Source organism: Mustela nivalis (assembly GCF_964662115.1).
Source record: "Mustela nivalis genome assembly, chromosome: 12".
In the NCBI taxonomy this organism is placed as follows: Eukaryota; Metazoa; Chordata; class Mammalia; order Carnivora; family Mustelidae; genus Mustela; species Mustela nivalis.
The window spans coordinates 63,429,710-63,456,876 of NC_139031.1; the positions used below are offsets into that span (position 1 = coordinate 63,429,710).

Below are 27,167 nucleotides of genomic sequence, written 5' to 3' on the forward strand. Positions count from 1 at the left end.
ATAGCAAGAATGATGCTCTCCAACTACACCAAAGGAGTAGTAAGAGTCTTTGCCATGCTACTTACCAATCCTGTTGCTAATACCCTTACTTAATATTTGAGGATAAAATACAGAATAACTTCAGCAAAAAAAAAAAAAAAAAAAAAAAAAATTAAATAAAATAAAATCACATCCATTTCCAGTACTATCATCCTTTTAACAGAACCAAAAAGGACTGTTGATAGCCACAATATGTAAAAAGTCTTCCTCATTACATTCATCTAAGGGTTGTGCTTTCCTGTCCCTCTTCGCCTCCCTGAATAGGAAGCCACATGGCAGCAGCAGTTGGTAGGCCTGGGCCTCCTCAAGGTACCTATGAAGGACTGTACAAAATAATTCTTGCTCTCTAACAACCAAATGGAAATTCAGCTTTAATGTAATAATTAAAAATTAAAACAAACAAACAAAAAAACAGGATTAAAGGCAAGAAACTCTAAATTAGGGAACCCTGAATTTGAATAGCAAATTAAGCATTGTTCAAAATGGGCAAAACCTGCCGAAGCAGTGTAACATGATATTAAATTAATTTATCTTTTCCCAACAATTTTTACTTCAGTGGTAATGCCTGAAGATTTTCTGGTTAGTGAGTTTAGAACTCTCCTGCCTTAAGAAACTAACCTGCAGTGGAAAACAAACTAAAACTTCCACAAGTTAAAAAGAAATTATTGAATATTGGAAACTTAAAGAACTTTAACTATGAAACAAGCCACCACATCTTCCAAACTAACGTAAGTGGCAAAGATGATACAATATTTTTGAGTGCCATAATGTAGCCACACAGAATGTAAACCATAATGTAGCCAGCCACACAGAATGTAAACTACCATGCAGAATTTTAAAAAGTGCTCATATTCTTTCTTGGGCTATTAACACACCTCAACTTTTTCATACTACGTTCAATCTACATAAGCATTATCAATCCTTTGTGTTTAATTCTCAATGAATGATTATTAGCCAAAGCTTTCCATTTATACTTATTACATAAAGCACATCTAAACTTAGAGAAAGCATTTAAATAACTGTTCAAAACTTTTTGAAAAAAGCTATTACTTCTTCAACCATTGTGTAACAACTATAATTCCCTGAATCTTAGCCATTACAAAACCATGAATTAACTGCTTCTTTCTTTATTCAAAATCCATCATTGATTACAATTGTAAAGAATCTTAAACCATACAATGGAGCAAAAAGCTTAAGACAACTAAGTACTAATCCGAATCTTCCAGCTGTTTGTATCTCAGAACTCATAAAACTAGTTTTTAAAATGTCACATTAACAGTGCTAGCCAACAGTATCAAAACATACATCTATGATATTCTGTCTTAAATTTAAACTTCTGAAGTATGTAAAATCTTTTTATCATTTAAGTTATCATAGTAAAAATAATCATGTTTATCACTTAACTTTGTTAACATTCAAAACAAAAACAGTCATTAAGTCCCATTTCTATGCGTGGGTGTATGCATATGACTTAAATTGCCTAGTATTGATTAGAACAATGTTAAAAATGCTTTAAAAAATTGGCAATGCTTTTTAGCCACTACAACATTAACACCTGGGCCTGTCTGAAAAGCAAAAGAAGCAGCTTTTTAGTATTTCATCTAGAAATGAGATATTGGGAGATCCTAGAATAGAAAGACACAAGACCCTCAGACAATTCAATGGTGGACTAAGCGAAGGAACTCAAGGATGGGATCCTATATGGCTTTCCATATAAGGAGAACCAGGCAGCTTGTTCAAAATACAAGTTACCAGGCCACACTCCCAGAGATTCTAATCAAGAGGTTATAGGATGGAACCAGATTATTAACATATATTTTTTTTAAACCAAACCTGACTGATTGAGATGCATCATAAGGGCTGAGAAACACAGAAGTCCTAAAGCAATCCTTCTCAAAGTGAAAGACTTTTGTTAAATATGCTCATTTCTGTGCCTGATTTCTTATCAACCATGTGACACTCTCTGGGATCAAGAGATCTGAATTTTTAGTAAGCATCTCAGGTGACTCTTAATGCTACTGAAAGCTTAAGAACCTATGTCTAAAGGATTGATACTAGATCGTTTGGAATTTTAGGTACTAGAAAATAAAATCCTTTGGAGCGCCTGAGTGGCTCAGTGGGTTAAATCCTCTGCCTTCGGCTCAGGTCATGATCCCGGGGTCCTGGGATTGAGCCCCTCATCAGGCTCTCTGCATAGCAGAAAGCCTGCTTCCCCTCTCTCTCTGCCTGCCTCTCTGCCTACTTGTGATATCTTGTCTGTCAAATAAATAGAATTTAAAAAAGAAAAGAAAAGAAAATCCTTTTATGACAGTAACTTACTCTCCTTTAAAACTCATTTAACTTACTCTCATTTAAAACATTAAAAACATTTTAAAAGTTTGACTACCCATACCTAAGGAAATATTCTGCTGCAAATATATCACCCAATTCTTTGAAATCTGCTTCTAGCAGCTAAACTTCTAGAATCTAATACTTTTTATTTTTATTTATTTATTTTTTTTATAGAGAGACAGAGGGGTTGTGAGTGGTGGGTTGAGGGAGAGGCGGAGGGGTGAGAGAATCTCCAGCAGGCCCCACCCCCAGCCCAGGGTTCCATCTCATGACTCTGAGATCATGACCTGAGCTGAAATCAAGAGTCTGACACTTAACCAACTAAGCCACCCAGGCGCCCCTAGAATCTAATAAATTTAAACACTCATCATCTCCTTCAAAATGTCATTTTCTAAATTTAGTGCCAGCCATGACATAGAAACCTTCAAATTTTAAGAGCACTCTAGGCAGAATGCTTAGGGACACCAGACCGATGCGATGCGATAACAAAGTTCAATAAAGCTTCTTTTGGATAGAGACCTTCCCACCCAAACAGGGTATTTTGCATGCAAATAAAAGTTAAGTACAATAAAATCTACTTCCTGAAAAATATGAGGAAGTCTGAAAAAATATATTAAGTAGGTTCCCTTATAAAATGAAAGTGCCAGAAAAAAATTAAATTGAATATATAAGCAAAGTAAAGTTAAATGTTAATAATTAATTTGATTAAAGCATTTAAGCACAAGTTAATTAAACAACCTTTACCAGAAAATCAATGAGCTTTTCATGATGTCAAACTTAACTCATTCATATAATTTCAATCTTCACCACTGAAATCAAAATAACAAATTGATTGAGCCAAGACTGAAGACATTAAAATGCCTTTTTCAACTTGAAAGGATACAGTTCCTGATCTAGTGGAGATCACAAACAACCATAAATAAATACAGGCTGGAAATATTCCTCCTATTGGCTCACAGAGGTTAACCATAAGTTTGCTAAAGATCTGTTATCAGAGGTTTGCATCAGTATTTCTGTAATAAGACCTCTTCCTTGAGAGTTATAGTTTTAAGTTATTATCACTGTCAGAGTTTCTCCTTGACCAAACTTTAGTCAGTCTCCTTTGAACTCTTCTCAACTAGGCCCTAACTTTTGGGCTTCCATGTTTATCTCTGCACTATCCAATTTTAGAAAGAATTCCCCATCCTCAATTTTTGATCACCCTTGATATCTGATCAGGTTCCTCAACCTCTACCCATCCCCATATGATAGCTAATCACCCTGGTCTACCTTTAACGATAATCCTGTGAGATCTGTTTAGCCAGAATCCCTCCTTACTCCAATATTTCCTTCCTCTATAGTAATTTTTCATCCACTAATACTCACCATGCTCCCTGCCTAGAAATCCCCACCAATCCTTGTTGTATTCAGAGTTTGAGCCCAATCTCTCTCCCCGACTCCAAAACTCCATTGCAGTGGTCCCTACACCAATCATGATAGTCTCCCTGAATGAAGTTTGCTTTACCTTTCTTTAACAAGTCTCATAAATAATTTTTTCTTTAACATCAGTAATTTTCTCCTTACCTGACAGTTACAGAGAATGATTTTTAAAATAAGTTAGCTAAAAAAATTTTTTTCACTGTGTAAGAAATAATTTAAAACTGTAGAAAGGAAGATTAGTATACTTCTCTAGCCAATCTAACACTAATATTGCTTATCTAATAAAATTATTACTAGATTCAGTTTTCCAAAATCAATATAGTCCAGGCACTTTACTAATGGCCTTTATGGGTCTCTCTTCCTTGACATATAAGAATATGAAAATACACTGGCCACCTGAAATAAAATCATCAAAATTAAATGAACTTCAGATAAGAGAAAGGAAGGACACGAGAGCTGAACATGTTATCTGAAATCAAACTAAACGGCAAAAATTGAAACCCTCTTAGAGTGGGTAGATTCTGAAACACAAATCAACCAGACCTGGAATTCTGCCATAGAGGCAATCTAGAGAACATGCAGAAATGAGCATATGGCTGCCCTCCAGAAATCTGGAAAGGAACCAATCAAGAAGTTGACAAGAGAAACAAACATGCTTCTGACCAAATGAAGCCTGACACAACCTGTAACCTGAGGTCTGTCAAGAAAAACAATTTTGTAAAAAATGTAGTCATGCAGCCATTTAGGAAGAACTCTCTGAGATATAGCTCACTCAATCAAACTTGTGTCAAATGTCACATAAGTTGAAATAAGACATTCGGAGAAAAGCCTTTAGCTTGTTTTCAAAGGAAACCCAAGAGAGTATCTTTTGGAATCAAGGGTTATTAAAAAAACTTCCCTAAGATCACCACAAAGCCTGGTGACAAGCAGTGGAAGAATATGTAACAAAGGGAGACAGAGCTCTGACCTTTGGAAAATATCTCCAAAGAAGTTACATGTATAGCAGATAAGATATTAATGATGTTTTATTTCATTTTTTTCTGGTGGCAAAATAATAGTCCTTTAAAGAACCTTGGTGAAGTAATAGTGAAGACTGGTGAAGCACTCACTCTCTATGTCCAGGAACTTTTTATTTCATAATATGAACCTCTTATTTTTATTTTAGCATTATGGCAGGTTTTTAATATATGTAGCATTTTCTGTCCATTACTATGTAGAGCAGTAAGTCAGTATTCAAGGCAGTTCTTCATATAAAAGTTAGTGTCAAAACATTCCAAAAGGAGAAAAGCTGATAGCAGAAAAGATTTTAAAGCTCATGTGACAACAGAACAATGAAACTAGCCAAACAAAAAATTCAGGGACAGCATCTGCAACACAATACTGTCACAAAATAGCCCCACAAAAACTCCAAATATAAGTTAGTAGGGACAAAGATTCAGAAATTAACTATCATGTTTTCAGGATCTGTGTGAGAGGCAGCAGAAGGAAAATATGTGGGCTTCTGAAGATCCTGAGAACAAAAGGACACCAATCACTAGAAGGTAAATGCAATCTGAGAACAGTAGCGAAAATTGGGAGGGAGTTCTACAGGAGTGCAGGACACCAACTGAAGAAAGTCTGAAGTACCAGAACTAATGATGAGTCTCAAATGTAACAAAAGCTGCTTCCAATACAGAGTCCAACACTAAAGAGAAATTACTGTGAGTCCAATCTAAACTGAACATTACAGGGACAATACAAGCAAAGCAAAGAGAAAGTCGAGATAAAGTTGGGGAAGGTAGGTAAGGAGGGTAGTAACAGAAGCAAGAGATTTTAAGTCATTTTATAAACAAACAAACAAACAAACAAAGATAATTGAGAAAAATAGAGTTCTGAGGCTAGAAAAGATATTCTGAATGACATCTCCCTCCTAAAAGTACAGGAAAAATCATTTCACTTAAATTGGGGGGGGGGGGGGTGGGAAGGAAACTAATCCCACATAATCATACCACAAGGGAAAAACAGCACAAGGAATCAATGATGGTCTATATATAATGAAAGCATGCAAGAGAGACATGCCCATATAGGCCGAAAATTATACTAATTGTTCAAAACTAGCCAAAAATCTTTTTTTTTTTAATGATAGAAACAACAAAAAATCTCATAATTAGAAAAATCAGAAGTGATGTGTTCGAGGGCAAGGAAGGTATAAAAAGAGAGGTGAGCAAAGTCAGGAAAGACTTAGAAACGTAAGAAAAATTTATTTCAGGAATGAAGACTAAATCACAAAAAGCACAATGGGCAACACCTTAACAGAAATAGAAATAGAACATGGAACACAAGACAAATTTTATATTTTAAAAAAATGAGGTCAAAAGATTTCAAGAGAAAATGATTAATATGTAATTTAAACAAGATGGTCCAACATGTTTAATAGAGGAGTCCTTGAAGGAAACCAAAGCAACGAAAAAAATATAGAGGCGTCTGGGTGGCTCAGTCAGTTGAGTGTCTGACTTGATTTTGGCTCAGGTAATGATCTCAGGGGTGAGTGAGATTGAGCCCAATGTCAGGCTCTGCGCTCAGCATGAAGTGTGACCGAGATTCTCTCTCTTCCTCTCCCTTTTATCCCGCGCTCACTCCCTCTCTCAAAAACAAAACAAAAAACCCTAAAATAAAATTATGTGTGTGTATGTATGCATGTATGAACGTATATGTTTATTTATTTATCTGGACAAAATTATCCGGAATGGCCTACACTGAACACATTTTAATAAAGCTAAAGTGACCTTCAAGTATTAAAGGCAAAGATTAAAAACTATAGCCGTGTTCTTGCTACAAAAATATGGAGAACACGAGGAATATTGTTCCCATGAGTTTTTCTTGAAGTTCCATATAACCAACAGCTTGGGAGGAATTAACACAAAAACTGCTAGAAGGTATGCGCCATTCAGGTAGTAACTTTCAAAGGATAAGGGACAGCAGACTGTGTAATAATGCTAAGGCAAGTCTTTTACTACATGAAATAATGACCAGAGGAGGATCTGAAATTCACATAGTTATCCTCTTAGCATATTTGAATCTAAGACTATAAATTTACAGAATAGCTACAAACCAAATGTCAGTTATTAAATTCCTTCTAGAACCAGACACATGTATATTTAAAATTTCAATATTCTTCTAGTATTTTGATTGTGTTGTCTCTGAGAAAAATTGATGCCAGCCTTAGAGAGGTACACTTTCTTCCTAGGTAGCCTGGTAAAGAAATGAGCTCTTGACGAACCTAGAGGGGAAACTACCTGAAACAGAGCATCCCCCGGTCACTCCACTAATGGGATTTTTGCCCATTCCTACCCTCTAGAGAGGGCAATCAGAGAGTCAAGTTTCCAAAGAAGGCTGCAGCAAGAACCAATAAGGGATCAATAGTCAGGAGTTCCTTTTATGGGAAAAAGCAGAGTTTACCTTGAGAAATGGAATGGTAAGGCAATGGACTGAGGGGTTTAGAAAGAGTCACATGGACAAGACAGGATGGAAACAAGCCTTGGAAGAAGACCTTCTCCTTGCAAGGGGCTAATAAATCTGGAAGGGACAAAAAAATAAAAAAAAGAAAACAAACAAAACAAAAAACAACCAGGTTCTTTTCACACTACACAGCCATCTACTGGGTATGTCAATAAAGAACAGAGTCTTAAAATAATTTTCAAGGCCAAGAAAGAATTGATTACAACTACTAACATTATGGGATCGAGGTCTTATCACTACTACAAAAATGAAAAACTCAACCATGTAAAATGAAATCTTTAGAAATCTGTATGACAATGGTAGTTCCTCTGATTCTGAAAAAGCTTCTGAAAAAAAAATTATCAGCATTCTGACCTCTTATTAGAATTAAGAATGAATACGACACAAAAAGCACTACAGTCTCCTAGACCTTTAAATGTTTCTTCTCATGATATCTACACTGAAAATTTTAAGATTTCTAAATCCAAATATATTTTAACATACAACTTACAAAGGTAAGATTTAAGCACTTAAGTCTAAGCTATAAACAATTTGCTTAGGTAATAATAATTACAGGTTAGCTTATAATGGCATAATAATTGGTTAACTTCATGGTTAACCATACAAGTTAAGAGTAAAGGCCCAGAAAGAGAGTTAACTGCTTAATCTCAGTGAGATATGACTGCCAGGAAAGCAAATTTATTGATGGCAGACAAATGATAAATGGAAATCTGTACTGGGATATGTGTGGATATCACTGATCTGCTTAATGGAAAAGAATCTAATAAATTAAACTCTGTCTATGAGCTGTATTTTCCCCACATTGTGTCCCCCAGTCCAGCAATGGTGAACATGTCATTGACTGGCAAATACACAACTAACTACACTTCTCTATAAACCCAGAACCAATAGGCTGAACAGAATGAAGGCCTCAGAAATATGGAAACACAGATGTTTACTCTAGAATTTACTTTCCTAAATATTGACACCAAAGAGTCAAATATGTAGCTGTGAAGCAGTAGTTTATCCAAAATTGGATGCTTCATTGAAGTTGGAAATGGCCAAAAGCTGCAGGAAACATCCTGAAGGAAAATGTCTGAGACAAAATGACACCTTTGTAGAGGCTATGGAGTAAAACAGAATGTGGTAAAAACCAGTTATGTGTTTCCATACACAGAACACCTTCCACCTCAACAATTCTACAAATATTGTGCATAAAATGTTGCCAGGAAATGCTGCCAAGGACTGAGAGCAACTTAAGAAAAAATAAAACTACTAGTGGCATGACTAAGTTCAGGGGAAAAGTATAATAAAATATTTTAGAATAGCATCATATTTTATTCCTCTAAAATAGCCAAAGAACTGGCCATAATCTTAGTCAAAAATAGTCTACTGATATTGATTGAACTGTACTTCAGTCAAAGTGGCACTGCCTAGGAACTACCACTGGAATAAAGTCACAAAGTTTCAGAGTTTATTATATTAGATCTGAATTATTTTTGTCCTGAAATGATAAAATAACAATTTAACCCAAGTGCCCAAGAACTGAGTGAACAAATACCAGGCTGTCGTTTTGGATACAGGTTGAATCATTAATAATACCTGAATAGAACAGCTGGGCCATTTGGAATCAAAACCCTAAATATCTCCAGATATACTGGGAAGACTCATCTCAGTGTGGGAGAAAAACCAACCCATCCAAAGACAATTATACAAAAAAGGTGGGCCGACTGAATTTATATTTCCCCTTTCTTCACATTCTTTCCCTCTTCTGGTTAGAATTTTTAAAATCCTCAGGGACATACGTGGCTCAGTCAATCAAGTGTCTGACTCTTGATTACAGCTCAGGTCATGATCTCATCGTCATGAGACTGAGTCCTGTGCTATCTCAACATGGGATGTGGAGCCTGCTTAAGCTTCTCTCTTTCTACCTCTGCCTCTCCCCTCCCTTGGTCCTGCACTCTCTCTCTCAAAGAAAAAAAAAAAAAAAAAAAGAAGAAGAATCTTTAGAATCTTTTCTATGTAGTGTTGAGATACAAGTACTGAACAATATGTATGTCTAAACATTATGAATAATGCAGTTAACTTATTTTTGATGGAGATGTCAAGTCACCCTTTCTTACCTTTCTTTCCATCTATATTTTAGTTATTGTACTTTCACTTAATGAAAGAAAGAAAGAAAACCCCAATACCATTTGCTAAACTGTTTAGTTTGTACTAAGTTCATATTTAAATGGTTAATATAAGACTCTTATCCCACCAAAATTAAGGTTTTTGTCTCTCTCTCTCTTTTTTTTTTTTTTTTTTTTTTTTTTTTTGGTTTCTAACATCTAGCACAATTACTCAAACATTTGTTGAACTTGTGGAAATCATTTATCCATCTTTCCTTGGCCTTTATGAAATAAATATTAAAAAACTAGAAATCACCTGGCATATATTCTGGACCTCCTTACTGAAGACTTATTAGAAGAGCCTCAAATAGAGTAGCTCCATATTTCTTCTTAATATTCTGAATGTGAGGCTCATCTAAAATCATTGTGAATAAAGTACAAGACAGTGACTAATTCGAATTCAGGTCCTATTGTCATCCTATTTTCCACATCTATATAAAAGACTAAAATTTCTATGCTCAGATATTTCAAAAACAGGTAATTAAAATAGGTTCATTCAATAAAAAAACTTTTAATATGGTGTATATTCAAGAACTATGTTTATATGAAGTAAGACCACTTAATAAATACACTAAACTTCTTGTCCTATCAAGCACTCTGGGAGACCATGGACTTCTTTTTAGAAGGCTACCGAGGCTGAAAACATTTCTGAACTTCTTTGAAGATGGTCTTTTAAAACTGTAATCAAAGAGCAGCTACAGAATCTTTAGTTACTGAGAAAACATAGCAAATCATATAAAAATATATTCCACCAAGGTCACACAATCAAACTTGACACAGTATCTTTTGCATATTAACAGAAGTACTGATAAGAATGAACTCCACTTGCCAAAGTGTTGCATCAGATGAGAAAAGAATAGATCTTCCAAGATAAATTTTCAAAGTAGTTCTAGTAGTAACAGCTGATGGACCACATTTCTTTAAACTCTGAGATGCAGTAAAATTGGTAGTACTAGCACCTACAGTTATCCTTGAGCCGGGTAGTTTGGGCCAGATTTTATAATTTCACTAATTATTATCATAAATTGTAACCATAAGTAGGGTAATCTAACTTATTCTAATTTAAGGTAATCTATTTTACCCTACCCTGACAAGGAACATGTATTCAAAGCATGGTTGATAGAAGGATAACACCATTATCAAGAAAAAGTGAGTTCAGTTCGCAAAGAACATGAGGTACACAACGGAGGGTGCCGAGATAAGTCTTTTATGCCAAGCTAAAAATTTTAAACTTTAGATTTTTCCTTTTTAAGAAAGACTGTGCTTATAGCAGTAAGATGACTCAATTAGAGATGGGAGGTTTTAGCAGGGGAAAACACAACAGTACAACAATAATTAAGACATGGAAAGAAGCCACCAGATTCAGGACATAATTCAGAGGAGATGGGACAAGATACCATGATGAGCAGGATGGGAGAAATGAGGGAGGAGTAAAAAGTCAATGATTATGCTGACAGGAAGTAAGAGCTTAATCCAATGGTTGCCCAGGGTCTGAGAGTCTTGATCAAGGTTGTGTTCCATAGTGCCAATAAGCAAATAAAATAAACCATTCAGCTCCATTTCTGTACCAAATCTCTGAGTTAAAACTTAACTCATTTGATATTCTTTACCTTGGTAACTGTATACCTAATCCTATCTTATTACATATAAATAGAGCACATAATCCAAATTTGGAATTATATAGAGTAAAATTATTAATAAGGTATTTTCTCTCAGTAGCATAGAAAAATATGCCATTTTTTAAAAAAGCATGCTAACTAAGAGAGTATGATATATTCTACCCTGTGAAAACATAGGTTGAATACACTTTCTTTCTTTTTTTTTTAAGATTTTATTTATTTATTTGACGGACAGATCACAAGTCACAAGTAGGCAGAGAAGCAGGCAGAGAGAGAGGGGGAAGCAGGCTCCCGCCGAGCAGAGAGCCCAATGCAGGGCTCAATCCCAGGATTCTGGGAACATGACCTGAGCCGAAGGCAGAGGCTTTAACCCACCAAGCCACCTAGATGCCCCACACTTTATTTTCCTTTAAAGGTTTTATTTATTTATTTGACAGAGAGAGAGAGAGAGAGAGCGCACAAACGGGGAGTGGAAGAGGGAGAAGAAGGCTCCCCAGTGAGCAGGGAGCATGATTTCTGGCTGGATCCTAGGACCCTGGGATCATGACCTGAGCCAAAGAAAAATGCTTAGCCAACTGAGCTACCCAGGCACCCTGTGAATACACTTTAAATTGAAACCTTTTATACAGATGGTAACAAGACTAACAAGAAGATAAAGAGCATGAACAAAACATCCAAAGACCATTATAAGGATTTTTAAAATATCTGGATATGACAACTTGCAGAATGTAAGGATAATGTCTGTTTTAATTTGCTATACACAGGTCCCACTTAGAATACCCTCTTCTGTCCAAAGAAATGCAATTATACCTTTCAATGCTTGTTTAAACCTTAAGTTTAAATACCAACATAATCTTCTGCTCAAAAATCCTAAAGACAACTTCAGCAGAGAAAATTATCATACATTTATTAATAAAACTAAACTGCATATAACTGGGCTGGCATTCTAAACTATAAGATGATTTAGAAAAGGGAATTTCTATTTGGACTGATTAACTCATTTCTCCAAACCAAAAAATGTATTTTTTTTTTTACCAAATAACCCTGAAGTAAACAGTTTAGCCAAAGAAGTCAGCGTTCAAGACATGCTCCAGGAAGGAAATGTAACTGTAACATGATAAACAGCAAGTTTCCCCATATACAAGGAAGATGTTTAGAATTATAGGTTATAGGTCCACTGCTTGCATTTTTCATGAGATAAACCAAATTTCTTAATCACTACCGTGAGTATATTGGAAGTACTAAAAGTATTCTGAAAAGATGACCATGAATCTCTACTCTGTATGGAGAAAGTATCAGGGGCCAATGATTACCAGTAATTGCTGATATAGGAATGTGAACTTTAGGGACTTCTTTAACACACACACACGCCCATATCCATACAGTATAGACCTTCAAAATGAACATATTAGTTGGCTAATTAATTTCCTGGTCCTTAAGTGTACAAAGAAACTAAGTTAAAATTAGCCTATAGTAATATGCAGTTATATATGAAATCATAATTCATAGTATTAATAATATTTTTAGTATAATTATGCTTAGTTATGCTTTGTCTTCCTGACATTAGCAATGGTAGAAGATTATGTGAAAGTCCTTCATGAAGGAAGAAATACTTCCTTCATGAAGCTGATTAGAAACAGTGTGCTAGGAAATTATAACTGAATAACTTCTTTTTATTAGGACAAATTATTTCAGAAAAAGCCTTAGAATATTTACCTAATTTAAAAGCAGATCTTTCCACAGAGAAATGTGAGACATCTAATCATCAGTACATAGGAGTTCTTTCCCTTATAGGGGTTAGCTGAATACCAAATTTCTTAGACTTTTTAAAATTCAGACTAGAAAGGGGATGGAAAATATCTATTCATGCTCATTTGTAACAACTTCTTAGGATATTAGTTAATTCTGCTAAATGTCTGTAGAACATTTTATGCAGCAATGAGAAATTACACTATTCAGTAATACGTTTTTACAACCTCAGATGAACCTCAACCTTGTGTAACGGACTTCCTAAAAAGTTTGTGTCAATAACACTTTGGTAAATTGAATAATTTTACTTGCACATAAGTTAGACATTCTCTAAAGCAAATAACTACCACCAAATCCACTCTACAGTTAAAATTTTTTTTTACATTATAACACAGCAAAAATTAATATGTAATTTACATTCTTCTTTTTGGAGCTTAGTATAATCATGATCATTATGAAAGACTATAAAAACATTTAGAATTTTAATTGAAAAAGCCCACTGAATTTGGGGCATGATAACTTTAGTTTCTCTAAATTTAACAGCTTTAGAAGCTGATTCCATGGAGCTTCAATAGGCCGAAATTCACTTAACAGAACTCCAAGTGTAACTTAGAAACTCACTCTGTAAAAATATATTCTCCATGTTTCAAACTGTGGACTGTCCTGACGTCATCCATCCTTGTCCCACCCTTGTCCTTGCCCCATCCTTGTCTGAATCCATCCTTGGCCCACCCAGCTCCCAGTTCATGTGAAGGCTTAAATCAGTGCTTTTCCAATCTTACAGACTACCACTGAATGATACAAATGAAGACAAAAACCATCAGTTCCTGAAACATTTAGGTATTTTAAAACATGGCAAGACAAATGTAGTCTATTAATTTTCATCTTTGCCAGATATCAATAAGACTGCATGTCACAATAATCACTCTTCAGTGATCTGAACCCTTATATATCCAAAATAAATCTCTCGTAATTCCTATGTAAAGATTTAGCAGATGTTTGCTGCAGGGCCTTCTAAACACTAACCACCATGCTCCACACCAGAACACTGAAAATGACAAGGTGCTATTTGGTGAAGCATGCACATTCACCAAAATTACTCTGAAAACGGAACTACAAAAACATTAAGACAATGTTTGGATGAAAAATTGTAAGTAAACTATCAAGGACTCTAAAATTGCTATATTAACTATGGAAATGATACAGTGAGTCTAATCGAAGATTCAGCTAATATACTCTATATGTACTTTCTTTTACATTTTGAGGCACTTAATTCAAGAATGGAATAATATTTTTAAGTGACACAGCAAATATTAACAATAATTTATTTCATTATTTTTCCTATGCCTTCCTACTTTATAAAAGTCTTACATACAATTTTACACAGTTTATCATATGGTTATATTCAGGGATTAAAAGAATTTCTTCAATGATCCATAAGAAACATAAAAAAAGAAATCGACCCAGAACATACATTTCACCTAACACCTGTTTTTTTTTTGCCATGAAATTAAGTGTAATACTTATTTCATTAAATGGAATAACTGTATAAAGAAGTTATTTCTTGACCACTTGGCTTAGTACAAAGTAGAACAGGACAACTATCCTAAAGATTAACTAACATAACCAAATACTAATACTAAAGGCTTTAAGGCTAATAATTCTTTAAGATAAAAGCTTTTAAGAATAGTTAAAAAAGAAGACTAAATTCTGAGTATAGTAAAAACAAATAAGTTATTGTGCATTTAACCATGATATTAATGGTAATGTAATATATGAAAAGCTTCTTTTCCATTCTTTTATAGCTCAATAATAGCAGATATTAAGCCAAAACCAAGCTGTACTCACTTCAATAGTCTCACAAGATACCAATGTCCAGGTATCACCACATATCATTACTACATATGACTACATTTCTACACAAGAAGGCACATCCAAAAGTTCAGAATACCGAGAGGATATTTGCTTACATGTGTGAATAGAAAGTGTCAATGAGTAATCCTAGGCCAACTATAGCAGAACATTATACATTCATGTAGGGATATAACTTAGACCTAGATATATTATAGAAGCCACAGAATGAAGGACTCCTAGGCTTCATCCAACCAAAGAAAAACACATATAAACAGAGTATTTAGTATTCAACAAATACCAAAAAGCTCAAGTTAACTTAGAAAAGCAAAGGAACATAAAAATTCATATGTGAAGCCCAAGGCTTAGAGAAAATAGTGGGTTAAAATCTTGGCAGATTTTAAATGAATTGATTTTACTGAGAAAAATGACTGTGAGCACACCAACTGTACCTACAATACATATTCCGTAAGGTTCAGAGTTCCTCAAATATAATAGGGATTCAAGCAATTTTTATTGTGTAAAAAAGGGAGAAATTCCATTAGTTTTACTCACCAACATATTGCCAACAACCAGTACAGTAACTGAAACATTTCTTGAATGAATGAACAGTTATCATGGAAATTACATTAAAGCTACATTAACCTTTGGCCATTCCTTAACCGAAAAGCCAAAGAGTAAGCAAATGCGACTGACTATTAGAGTTTTTTGTTTTGTTTTTTTAATAATGGGTCACTCTGGCATGTAGAGGATTTCAAAGCGTTTTTTAAGCTATCTGACCAAAATACTGCAGAATATTGTAGGTTTAAAAAAAAAAAAAAAAAAACCTTATTTCTGAGCACAGTCTAACTCCCACATCTAGAAACTAATGAAACTACACTTAGCAATGTTTGCCAACCTCTATTTAGGAAATGTTAGACACTTAGTTTAACTTACAGCTGATTCTTTTCACAGCAATTTATCAGACTGCCTCCAAAAATACTTTAGAAGAAAATGACACTGTCACAAAACCCTCAAAGATATTGTAAATATATTTTATTTACAGACTATCAGCTCAAATATAAACAAATCTGTATTTCACTGTGATCTTTTTGTATCTTCATGGAAAGATCACTTCACAGGTATACATGAGAATAGCAAAGTTTTTTATGGCTAGACCTGACGTAACCCTGAGCAACTAAGCCGTGCCAGTTTTTATTATCTTCTAAGATAGAAATATTACTTCACTGATTCAACTTACAGATTGATGTATTTAACTAGGAAAGTTAATTACAGAGGAAATATCATGAAAAACTCCATCCATCACACAGACTCTATACAACACTTTCAATATCATAACAATAAAAATATCATTTCTAATGTTACTTATGAAAGGACACATGTTCCACATTTACTATTAAAGAGAGCTTACAATAAGCACAAATGACACTGAAAAAAATTCACCATGGAAGATATTATTAAAATTGAGCTCAGAATATCTTTTCTGGATTACATCAACAAATCCAGAAAAAGTGAAAGAGCCCAAGCAGTTATAAATTGAGAAGATAGTGCACCTTGTTGTTTTGCCATGAAAGTGATATATAAAAGGGTACTATTTTGAATGTTGCTAAAATATCAAAGGAGGGCAAGGGTAAAGAATCGTGTTAGGGATGAATGGAGCCTTACGATGCTTTTATTAGACATGTAAAGTTTAAACTGTCAAATAACAAAATACATAAGACCTTACTCTATCCAAATTTTGAGAATTCAAACAAAAGGCAGTTTTTCAAAAAATGGAAATCTAAATGCTGCTTTAACAAAGTGATAGATCCTTTAAGGACCAAGAGGAAGGCTTACTAATGGCATGATAGGGTTTTGAAATGCTATGACATTCTTATATGCATACCTGAGGCCTGAATCATTGGGAATATTTGGGACTATTTTAAGTTCTGTGGACCCTAGAGTCTAGTCCCATTTAGCTTTTTCTTCACCCAACCTTCTAATGCTATTTTTGGCTTCTCTATGACTTAACTGTGTAAGCAATGGGATAACCCATTATGCATTCTTTCCTGTCCAATGATGAACTGGGTTCCAAAAGCAACTCTCAGTTAACTTGAGTTGGGACTTAAAGAGTTATATGGGCTTTCTGGGCCCCAGATGCATGCTGCCTGACCTTGGGCAATTACTTAGCTTGTCAGGATGTCATTTACGCATCTGTGAAGAGAAGTTATAAAAGTGCTCTACACTAGGTTTCAGTGAAGACTAGTGGTTGACATAAAAGCTCAATAAATGGTCATTTTACTAAGGATTATCTAGTTTACACAACAATAATCAAACCAATATCATACTGCCATAAAAACAGACACATAGACCAATGGAACAGAATAGAGAGCCCAGAAACAAACTCGCAGATGTATTATGGTCAACTAATTTTTGACAAGGGTGCCAAGAACACACAATAGGAAGACATAGGACAATCTCTTCAATAAATGGTGTTGGAAAAATTGGATATCCACATGCCAAAAATGAAACCGGACGATCTTCTTACACCATATAAAAAATTAACTGAAAATGGATTAAAGTTTAAAAATAAGACCCAAAGCTGTAAACCTCATCGGAGAAAACATAGGGGAAAATCTCCTTAATATCAGTTTTAGCAATGACATTTTGGATATACACCAAAAGCAAAGCAACAAAAGCAAAAATAAATAAGTGGGACTACATCAAACTAAAAAGCTGCTGCACAGCAAAGGGAAAAAAAAAATCAATAAATTAAAAGGGCAAGCTATGAAATAGGAGAAAATATCTGTAAACCATACATTTGATAAGGAGTTCATATTTTAAATATATAAGGAACGTTTGCAAATCAACAGCAAAAGAAATTTTTTTTAAATGGGCAAAAGAGTTGAATAGACATTTTTCCAAAGAAGACATACAATAGCCAACAGATACATGAAAAGGTGTTCAACACCACTAATCATCAGGGAAATGTAAATTAAAACCACAATGAGATACCACTCACACCTGCTAGAATGGCTATTACCAAAAGATAAGACATAAAAAATTGGCACGGATGTGGAGAAAAGGTAACAAGAGTATGCCATCATTGGGAATTTAAATTGGTGGGAATAGAAAACAATATATCTATGTAGAAAACCTGAAAGACTCCACCAAGAAAATGGAAGAACTGATGCATGAATTTAGCAAAGTGACAGGATGTAAAATCAATGTACAGAAATCTGTTGCATTTCCATATACCAATAATGAAGCAGCAGAAAGAAAAATCAAAGAATTGATCCCATTTACAATTGCACCAAAATAAACCTAACTGAACAGGTGAAAGATCTGTATGCTGAAAACAACAGAACACTTATGAAAGAAATCGAAGAAGACAGAAAGAAATGGAAAAACATTCCATGCTCATGGATTGGAAAAACAAATAGTCCTAAGAGGTCTATACTACCCAAAGCAATCTACAAGTTCAATGCAACCCCTATCAAAATAACATCAGCATTTTTTTTTAATAGCACTTACTGTTTTTTTTTTAAAGATTTTATTTATTTATTTGACAGAGAGAAATCACAAGTAGATGGAGAGGCAGGCAGAGAGAGAGAGAGGGAAGCAGGCTCCCTGCTGAGCAGAGAGCCCGATGCGGGACTCGATCCCAGGACCCTGAGATCATGACCTGAGCCGAAGGCAGCAGCTTAACCCACTGAGCCACCCAGGCGCCTAACATCAGCATTTTTTTATGGAGCTAGAACAATTCTAAAATTTGTATGGAACTAGAAAAGACCCTGAATAGCCAAAATAACGTTGAGAAAGAAAACCAAAGCCAGAGGCATCACAATTCCAGACTTCAAGCTGTATCAAAAAGCTGTAATCGTCAAGACAGTATGGCATTGGCCTAAAAACAGACACACAGATCTATAGAACAGAGCAGCCTAGAAATGGACCCACAGCTATTCTTTGACAAAGCAGGAAAGAATATCCAATGGAAAAGACAGTCTCTTCAACAAGTGATGTTGGGAAAATTGGACAGCCACATGCAGAATAATGGAATTGGACTACTTTCTAATACCATACACAAAAACAAATCCAAAATGGATGAAAGACCTAAATGTGAGATAGGAAACCATCAAAATCCTTGAGAACCCAGACAGCAACCTCTGTGACTCATCTACAGCAATGTCTTACTAGACATGTCACCAGAGAAAAGGGAAACAAAAGTAAAATGAACTACTAGGACTTAATCAAGATAAAAAGCTTCTGCAACAAAACCAAAAGGTAACTGATGGAATGGGAGTATGAAATGACAAACCTGATAAAGGGCTAGTATCCAAAATCTAAAAAAGTTATCAAAACTCAACACCCAAAATATAATCCAGTTAAGAAATGGGCAGAAGGCATGAACAGACATTTACCAAAGATGACATACAGATGGCTAACAGAGACATGAAAAAACACTCAACATCACTCATCATCAGGAAAATACAAGTCAAAACCACAATGAAATATCACCTCAGATACACCTGTCAGAATGGCTAAAATTAACAAGTCAGGAAACAACAAATGTTGGCAAGGATGTGGAGAAAGGAGAACCCTCTTACACTGTTGGTGAGAATGCAAATTGGTGCAGCCCCTCTGGAAAACAGTGTGGAGGTTCCTCAAAAAGCTTAAAGTAGAACTACCCTACGACCCAGCAAATGCACTACTAGCTAGTTATCCAAAGGATGAAAAAATACTGATTCAAAGGGGCACATGCACCTCACTGTTTATAGCAGCATTATCAACAACAGCCAAAGTATGGAAAGCTCAAACGTCCATCTGCTGATAAATGGATAAAGAAGATGTGGCATGTGTGTGCCTGTGTGGAATGGAATGGAATATTAAAAAGAATGAAAAGAATCAGCCATCAAAAAGAATGAAATCTTGCCATCTGCAATGATGTGGATGGAATCAAGAGTGTATTACACTATGAGAAGTCAGTCAGTCAGATAAAGACAAATACTGTATGATTTCACTCATCTGTGGGATTTAAGAAAACAAAACAGATTAACATAGGGGAAGGGAAGGAAAAATAAAATAAAAACAGAGAATCTTAAAGACAGAGAACAGAGGAGGGGAGAGAAGTCGGGGGGGGGGGGTATATTGAAAGGTGATGGGCATTAAGGAGGGCGCTTGTGATGAGTACTGGGTGTTACATGCAAGCGATGAGTCACTAGATTCTACTCCTAAAAACTACTACTACGCTATACGTTAACTAGTTTGAATTTAAATAAAATCTTGGAGGAAAAAAATAGTATAGAGGTTCCTCAGAACACTGAATATAGAACTATCATATGATCCAGCAATCCTTCTTCTGGGTATATACATCCAAAGGAAATGAAATCAGTATCTTAAAAGAGATATCTGCCCTCCCACAGTCATTACATTATTCACAATAGTCAAGATACAAAATAACATAAACGTTCATTGATGTAGGAATGCATAAAGAAATTGTCACACACACTCACACAAATATTAGACAGCATTTAAAAAAAAGAAAAAAAAAAAAAAAAAAGGAAATCCTGTCATTGGCAACACAGATGAACCTGGAACCAAACAAGATAAGCCAGACACAGAAAAACAAATACTGTATGATCTCATTTTCATGTGGAATCTAAAAAAAGTCAAATTTAAGGAAGCAGAGAGTTGAGAGATAGTTTCCAGGGCCTTGCAGGTGACAAATATGGGAATATACAGGTCAAGGGTACAAACTTTCAATCATAAGATGACCAAATTCTGGGTGAATAATAGCAAATCCTATATAGCACGGTGACTCTAATTAATTAATACTGTATTGTATACTTGAAATCTGTCAAGAGTAGATCTTAAATGTTCTCATCATACACCAAAACAAAATGTGATGGGTGTACTAATAGCTTTACTGTGGTAATCATTTCATAGTGTATACATAGATAATATCATCATACTGTACCCCTTAAATATAGACAATTTTCATTTCTCAGTCATACCTCAGTAAAGCTAGCAGGGAATACTTAAAAAAAAACTATCTAGTATAATAACCTTACTTTACCTTTCTGAATTTTTTCTCTACCTAACAAAAATCTCAAAAACCCCACCTCTCACTTTATTTTTAAAAATTTTATTTATTTATTCATGACATACAGAGAGAGAGAGAGAATGAGAGAGAAGCAGTCTCCCTGCTAAGCAGAGAGCCCAACGTGGGGCTCCATCCTAGGACCCTGGGATCATTACCTGAGCCAAAGGCAGATGCTTAAACGACTGAGCCACCCGGGCACCCACCCCACAAACTCTCACTTTAAAGACAGGAAAAATAAGATGCCAAAAATCTGTGACTTGCTATAAGTCAAATGTTGAAACTGGAAATAGAACCCAAGTCTCTTAACTCCCAATTTATTATATTTTTTTAAAGATTTTATTTATTTATTTGACAGAGATCACAAATAGGCAGAGAGGCAGGAACAGAGAAAGCAGGAAGCAGGCTCTTGCCAAGCAGAGAGCCTGATGCGGGGCTCAATCCCTGGACCCCGGGATCATGACCTTAGCCGAAGGCAGAGGCTTAACCCACTGAGCCACCCAGGCGCCTCACTCCCAATTTATTATCTTCCAGTATACCTTTTTGTTTCTGAGACTCTTATAGTACCATTTAGAAAATAATTTGGCCTTTAATGTGACAATTCTGGAGAAAAGAGCTAAGTTATTCTATTAAGGAATAACATAGCCACACATTGCTTCATTCCACCATCATCAGAAAAAAGACAATCCTGGGGTGCCTGGGTGGCTCAGTCAGTTAAACAACTAACTCTTGATTTAATCTCAGGTTCATGGAACTGAGCCCCACATTGGACTGCAGGCTAGGCATGGAACCTACTTAAGATTCTTTCTCTCCCTCTCTTAAAGAAAAAAAAAAAAAAAAAGACAATCCCCAAAGCGAATTTATAGAATTAGTTACAAGGCAATCTAGTTGTCAGTCAGCACTCAATCTTATATTCAATACTATCTATAATAATTATTTTGTTAGGCATGTAAGTATTAATAAAGCTAAATAAGCCATGAAGAGTTCACTTATATCTTGTTTGTTCTGCTTAAGAAAACAAGTGCATGATACCTTTAGAAAATGTTTCATTCAGTAACTTATTTTTTAGTGATGTCAAAGTTAAAATTAGCTTTATGAACTATTCACAAAAGTTCTTCCTGTGGTTATACTAGCTAAATAAGGAGTTATTGCTGTCAGTAGGTGGTATGTATTTGATCTTTAGTAACACTAGGCAACAAGTTCTAGCCGTTTATGAAACATTCAGATGTTTAGTAATTTTTTAATTCTAACAACTTGTAAGACAATTTTGGACACTGACTTTGCCACACAATAATGGGTTTCACTAGATTCTTTCACTCATCCCTATTTTTGATGAGCCATCATGAAGGTGCACCATGGTGGCACTTCATTAAGTACAAACATTCACAGTTCAAACCCACAAACTGCAGTGATAACTTGTTAGCTCTTGGAAGGGCTGAATTAACCTAGCACCAGTTGCTGAGACAATCACTTAAGACCAGTCTCTGTTTAGTGATTCCTGAAGCATTCATAAGTTTAGCACCATGTGTAACTAATTTTAACATTCGTAGAGAAAAGTACTTCTCACTATAATTCAAGGACGGAACAAATTCTAGATGGGAGCAGGGCAGAAACAGTCAAGTTCATATCCCTGATCCCTCAGGAAGGAGATTTCTCACTTTCTTGCCCTCTCATAAACTTTTCTTTAAGAACAAGTGGAGAAATGTGACCAATCCATACATATTCTATTCCAGTTACATTCACCATCCTGTGTCTTACATGTTTAGACATTCTGAAAATGTCAAAGCATATCCCAGCAGTGTAATAGCGCTGTGAAAACAAAAAACCTACTCTTTAGTAATTCTTTTAGCTCAGAAATCACAGCTGGTCACCAAGATCAGAGTCTTCTTGAGTTAGGAGCAATGGGATAGTCTTGTGGAATAAACACTAGACATAGAATCAGAATATTTGCACTTCAAATGCACTTTCTTGATAAATGAACATATACATTGCCTAGTGTATAAAAAGCACTAAAATGCCTTCTTCCTTTCTACCTACAACCAGAGACACACGTAATATAGGGGAAGTTACTCAGGTATTCATGATCTTACCTACTTCTGTGATTTGTCTCAATAGCATTCATTTGAAGTAAACAACTCTGCTTAAAGGTATCTGCCATGTATGGCCTTACTAAACCGAAATACTAGAGAAGTATTTTTCTCTATAATTGTTCATAATGCAAGTAAAATCCTTACTTTTTCCAGAATTACTACTAATCTGTTTTGCAGAATAAGCACAAATATTATTGTTTTAGAATCAGCTGGATGATAGGTGGAATCATGGTCAGTTTAAGGGTCCAGGTAAAGGGCAGAGGTGACTTCTGGCTCTGCCATCAGTTCCTTGGGCTCTCCATATTAACAGTTTAGTGTTGTTTCTTCCCTCCACTTTTGGCAAACCCAAAAAGACTCTCAGTCTCAAGTTCAACCTTTGTTAAAATACAAGTATAAAGGACAGAAACAGCATCTGTAATTTGGTTTCCTTATCATTTAGTAACAAAATTATATATTGAAGACCAAAGGCAACAGCACCAGGCACAGGTGCTAGGGAAAAGCCTGTCATGGTGGTGGTGTCCAACAGTTTTAAGCACTAAAGAAAAGACTGAACTAAAACTAAGGATATCATGGCTATCAGGATATAATCTTTGGCAGACTATTAGCGACATGTGAAAGCTTTGATAAAACAGGTTTCTAGAAATTGGTTTAAATTTCAGCCTTAAGAAAAACCTTCTACTAGCCATTTTTTGAACATTACCATTTATCTCCATTGTTACTCACTGCCACGGACCCCAATAATTTGTTTTCTTATTCACATTTAGCCTGCATTTTTACAAATAAAGACCACAAGGATGTCATTACCCTTCAGCATTTCCCAATGCATAATTCCTAATTTGCACTAAATCCTTAAATGTACACTGCAGTGAATGGCATGTCCTCCTGTAAAAAGTACTGTAAATAATGAAATAATTTTTAGCTCAATATATACACACAAAATTATACATACAGTTAAATTGAGCAAGGTGCTTTTATATATCTTAGGTGTATGATATTCAATATACTTAATGCTCCTTATTTGAGGGGAATATAATCTTTGAACATAAGACAGTAGTTTAAGAACAGATAACTTCTATAATTTCACTTATTAAGTGAACCTTAAATCTTTTACACCACAACTGATGGAAAAAGCTAAAATAATCAATGCTGCTGATACTTAATGTAGTTCTCAAAGGCCAAAACCAAAACCAGTATTTGAAACCTGTCAATTTAGTGGGGGAAAAAAACAAACTGCAACTTTTAACTATTTTTACCAAGTATAGGAAAGCTTTGAAACAAGTTCCTCTAAGCACTCTAACAAAATTAATTTTAAAAGATGGGGCCATGGGAAGGGCTTAATTTCTACGAATACCAGCCTGAGAGTAACTTTGTATGAAGAGAATGTCTGAGTATTTCTAAAAAGTTCGGAGAAAAAAAAGTAATTAAAAACGTTGCATTCCACAAACTGAGCATAGCATAAAAATAACTCAAAAAGGAAAATTTAATAAAAAGATTAAAAAACTGAAAGCAAGTCAATTGATTAAAATACAAAGACACACACATTTCATGAAGTTATTCAACATTACATGCTGGCTGGCTTTGTATTTTCTTTTAAAATATAATCATAACTTCTTAATGCATTAAACAATAAAGCTCTCAATAATAATCATGAAAAACTCTAATCAAATTTCACTCTAGAGTTAGTAATCTGCTAGCATATTAGGCCTAAATAAATGTTATGTTAAACCAGGAATCAACACATGTTATTTTCCATAACAGGAGCCATATAAATTACAAGTTCTCCCATGTTTTTTTAGCTAGATTTGGCACACTTAAGAATAAGCAGCATTCTCCATCCAGAGTACTCGAATGCAACTGATTGTATATCTTTTAGAATTTATAATTCATCCTAATGCTCAATCTTTACAAAAACCACAATAGGATCTGCAATTGCTACTTACTGTCTTATCTTGCACAGTAAAATGTGAGCATTTGTTATGTTTCTAAATCCATAGGTTTTGCTCTGAGGTTTCAGAAAGAAGCAACTTTATTTTCTTTTGGTTATTACTCGTGATTTTAGCTTACAGATCATTAATTTTTAACACTAACATCCTGCTATATTCTCATTTGAGTTCTATTTATCTCAAAGGTAGACTTTATGTATTACCATTACAAAAAAATAACTATTTGCATAATACTTTATGATTTTACATCTATTACAAACACATCACAGGGAGCCTGAGGATGCATTCAGCAGCTTGTCATTCACCACTTCAAGACCCTTCAGAACCAAACAAGGGGGAGGGTGACATTTTGCTAATGGCAGAAGTAAAGAAATGAATATAAATACCAAAACTTGAAGTTTTAAAAATACAAAAGAAATTTTTAAAATACAAACAAAAATATGATCCACATGCATAAACAAGATAGTTTTAATTTGTAAAAGTCCAGGTAAAGATGCATCTTCTGTTATGATACCCTTTTAAATGATCTAAAACTGGTGCTATAAAAATTAATTACCATCTTGTTGAATTTTATAAATTACTATATTAAAATTTGATTGCATCTCTTTACACAACCCAGCTTTTCCTCAGCTTTGTGAAATAATCTGAGTATCATTTCTTTATTACAGACTTAAACCTATAAATATGCATATTAAGAATGTTTAAGAGAAATAATAATGATCCAACATGTTTAGAAATCATGTTGTTTCATTCATAATTCCTTCTCGGTAAAACAATCACGAAGAAAGAGTTTAAATCTTCTGTATTTTCTTCCATAACCACAGTCCAGATAAAAAAAATATATATATTGAATGCTCAGTTATGTCCCTTCCAGTCTAAATGCTCATAGTACTTGAAGCTTTTTGTAAACAATATGCCTCTATACTACATACCTATCCCTTGAACCACCATCTACTTAAATTAACATTTTTAAATGTAGTTTCAAATGCAGCATAACACCATCTTAAACACACACACACACACACACACACAGGAGTGTGCAGAAAAGGAAGGAGGTGGAGAGCAAGAAATGGAGCACGTTGTTGTTTTTCATTCATGCAGTATAGTGATGTCAGTGTCTGCAGCAGCGGCGGCGGCAGGAGCCTTGACCTGTGGAGGCTAAAATCCACTGAAGTCAGAACCTCGCAGAATTCAAAAGAAACTGAGTAGATAATGCTTCAAAAATTGTTCAACTGTTCACAGTATGGATTTTAAATGGCTAACTAAACAAAATAGATTAGTTGCACAGTTTTAATTTGGGTAGTAGAGAGGAGCAAGGCGGGATGTGGAGAAGTAACATAAAGGTAATATAATCAGGGAACTGGAAGCTAAAGAGCCTGCATTCAAAATCCCTTAGATATAAGAAACTGGCAAAACACCTGGTGTTACAAACAGCAGAAAAGCCCCTTCTGTTCCCAATACAAGCTCTCTGGTGATGCAAATCTGTCTGCTGCGCGACCAGACTCAGAAAATGTTTTCATCATGATTACATTAAAATTGCATTAAACTCAGATATGCCACACTACAACAAAGGGGACAGTTTAAGCCTCATCACAAATTTCATTAGAATTACTTTATGATGGACCATGTAATTCTTAAGCAATTAAGGCTTTTGAAGGGATGCAGAAAAACAAGTTGTACTATGATGTGTTGTAAGATGTTAGTGTTTATCAACAAAAGGGGAGGAGGCACTAGATGGCCATTATATTGTTGCAGCAACTACTCTTACTCTGCCCCCAATACCTTCTGTACACAATCAGTCTGAAATGGTTATTTTATGGCTGTTACATTAGTCCCTAAAAGAAAATCCCAAAACTCAATCTAAGCACTGTTGAAGTTAAATCACTCAAAAATTTCTCTAACTGCAGCCTTCTATTCGTTCTTTTACCTCTCATTTCATATAGCTCCAGAAAATGTGCAAGGGAGCTGCATATGGCATTAATCTGTTAGAAAATGGTGGCCTTTTCTATAAAATACAGCCAAAGATGTGTGTTCAGTTGTGGTCATTATTAGGGCGATCACGTTGTTTTCATTCATTCATTCAGGATTTGCTGGAGGATGTCAGTTTCTGCAGCAGCTGGCTTGACCTGGGGGAGGAGTGGGGGAGCAAATTCCTCCTGGTGCATACAGATTACAGGAGGTATTTCTTGGTGCTCATGTACACATACCACTGCACTACATCCTACTCTGCCACACCATCAAGTGGTCTGAAAACAAGTGCCTTAGCAACATGCTAATTACCAGACAGAAATATTAAGAAGGAAAAAAAAAAAAAACCCCAAACTGCAATCCATCATAACATAATCACTTTCTCCAAGTCTTTCATTAAAAAGCTCCATTAAAGAAGAAAAAAAAATTCC

The 27,167-nt window shown here is 35.0% G+C and overlaps 1 protein-coding gene and 1 long non-coding RNA gene across 3 annotated transcripts in view; both read right to left on the reverse strand.

The window, feature by feature from the left end:
- The window catches only part of GLCCI1 (glucocorticoid induced 1), a 101,288-nt gene that overhangs the window by 72,012 nt on the left and 2,109 nt on the right, over positions 1-27,167 (reverse strand). The window lies entirely within an intron of this gene.
- Positions 13,230-27,163, reverse strand: LOC309845435. Its single transcript, XR_014301293.1, has 2 exons — positions 13,885-27,163; positions 13,230-13,826 (listed from the first exon to the last, which is right to left on the reverse strand). It is a non-coding gene; the product is annotated as an uncharacterized lncRNA (long non-coding RNA).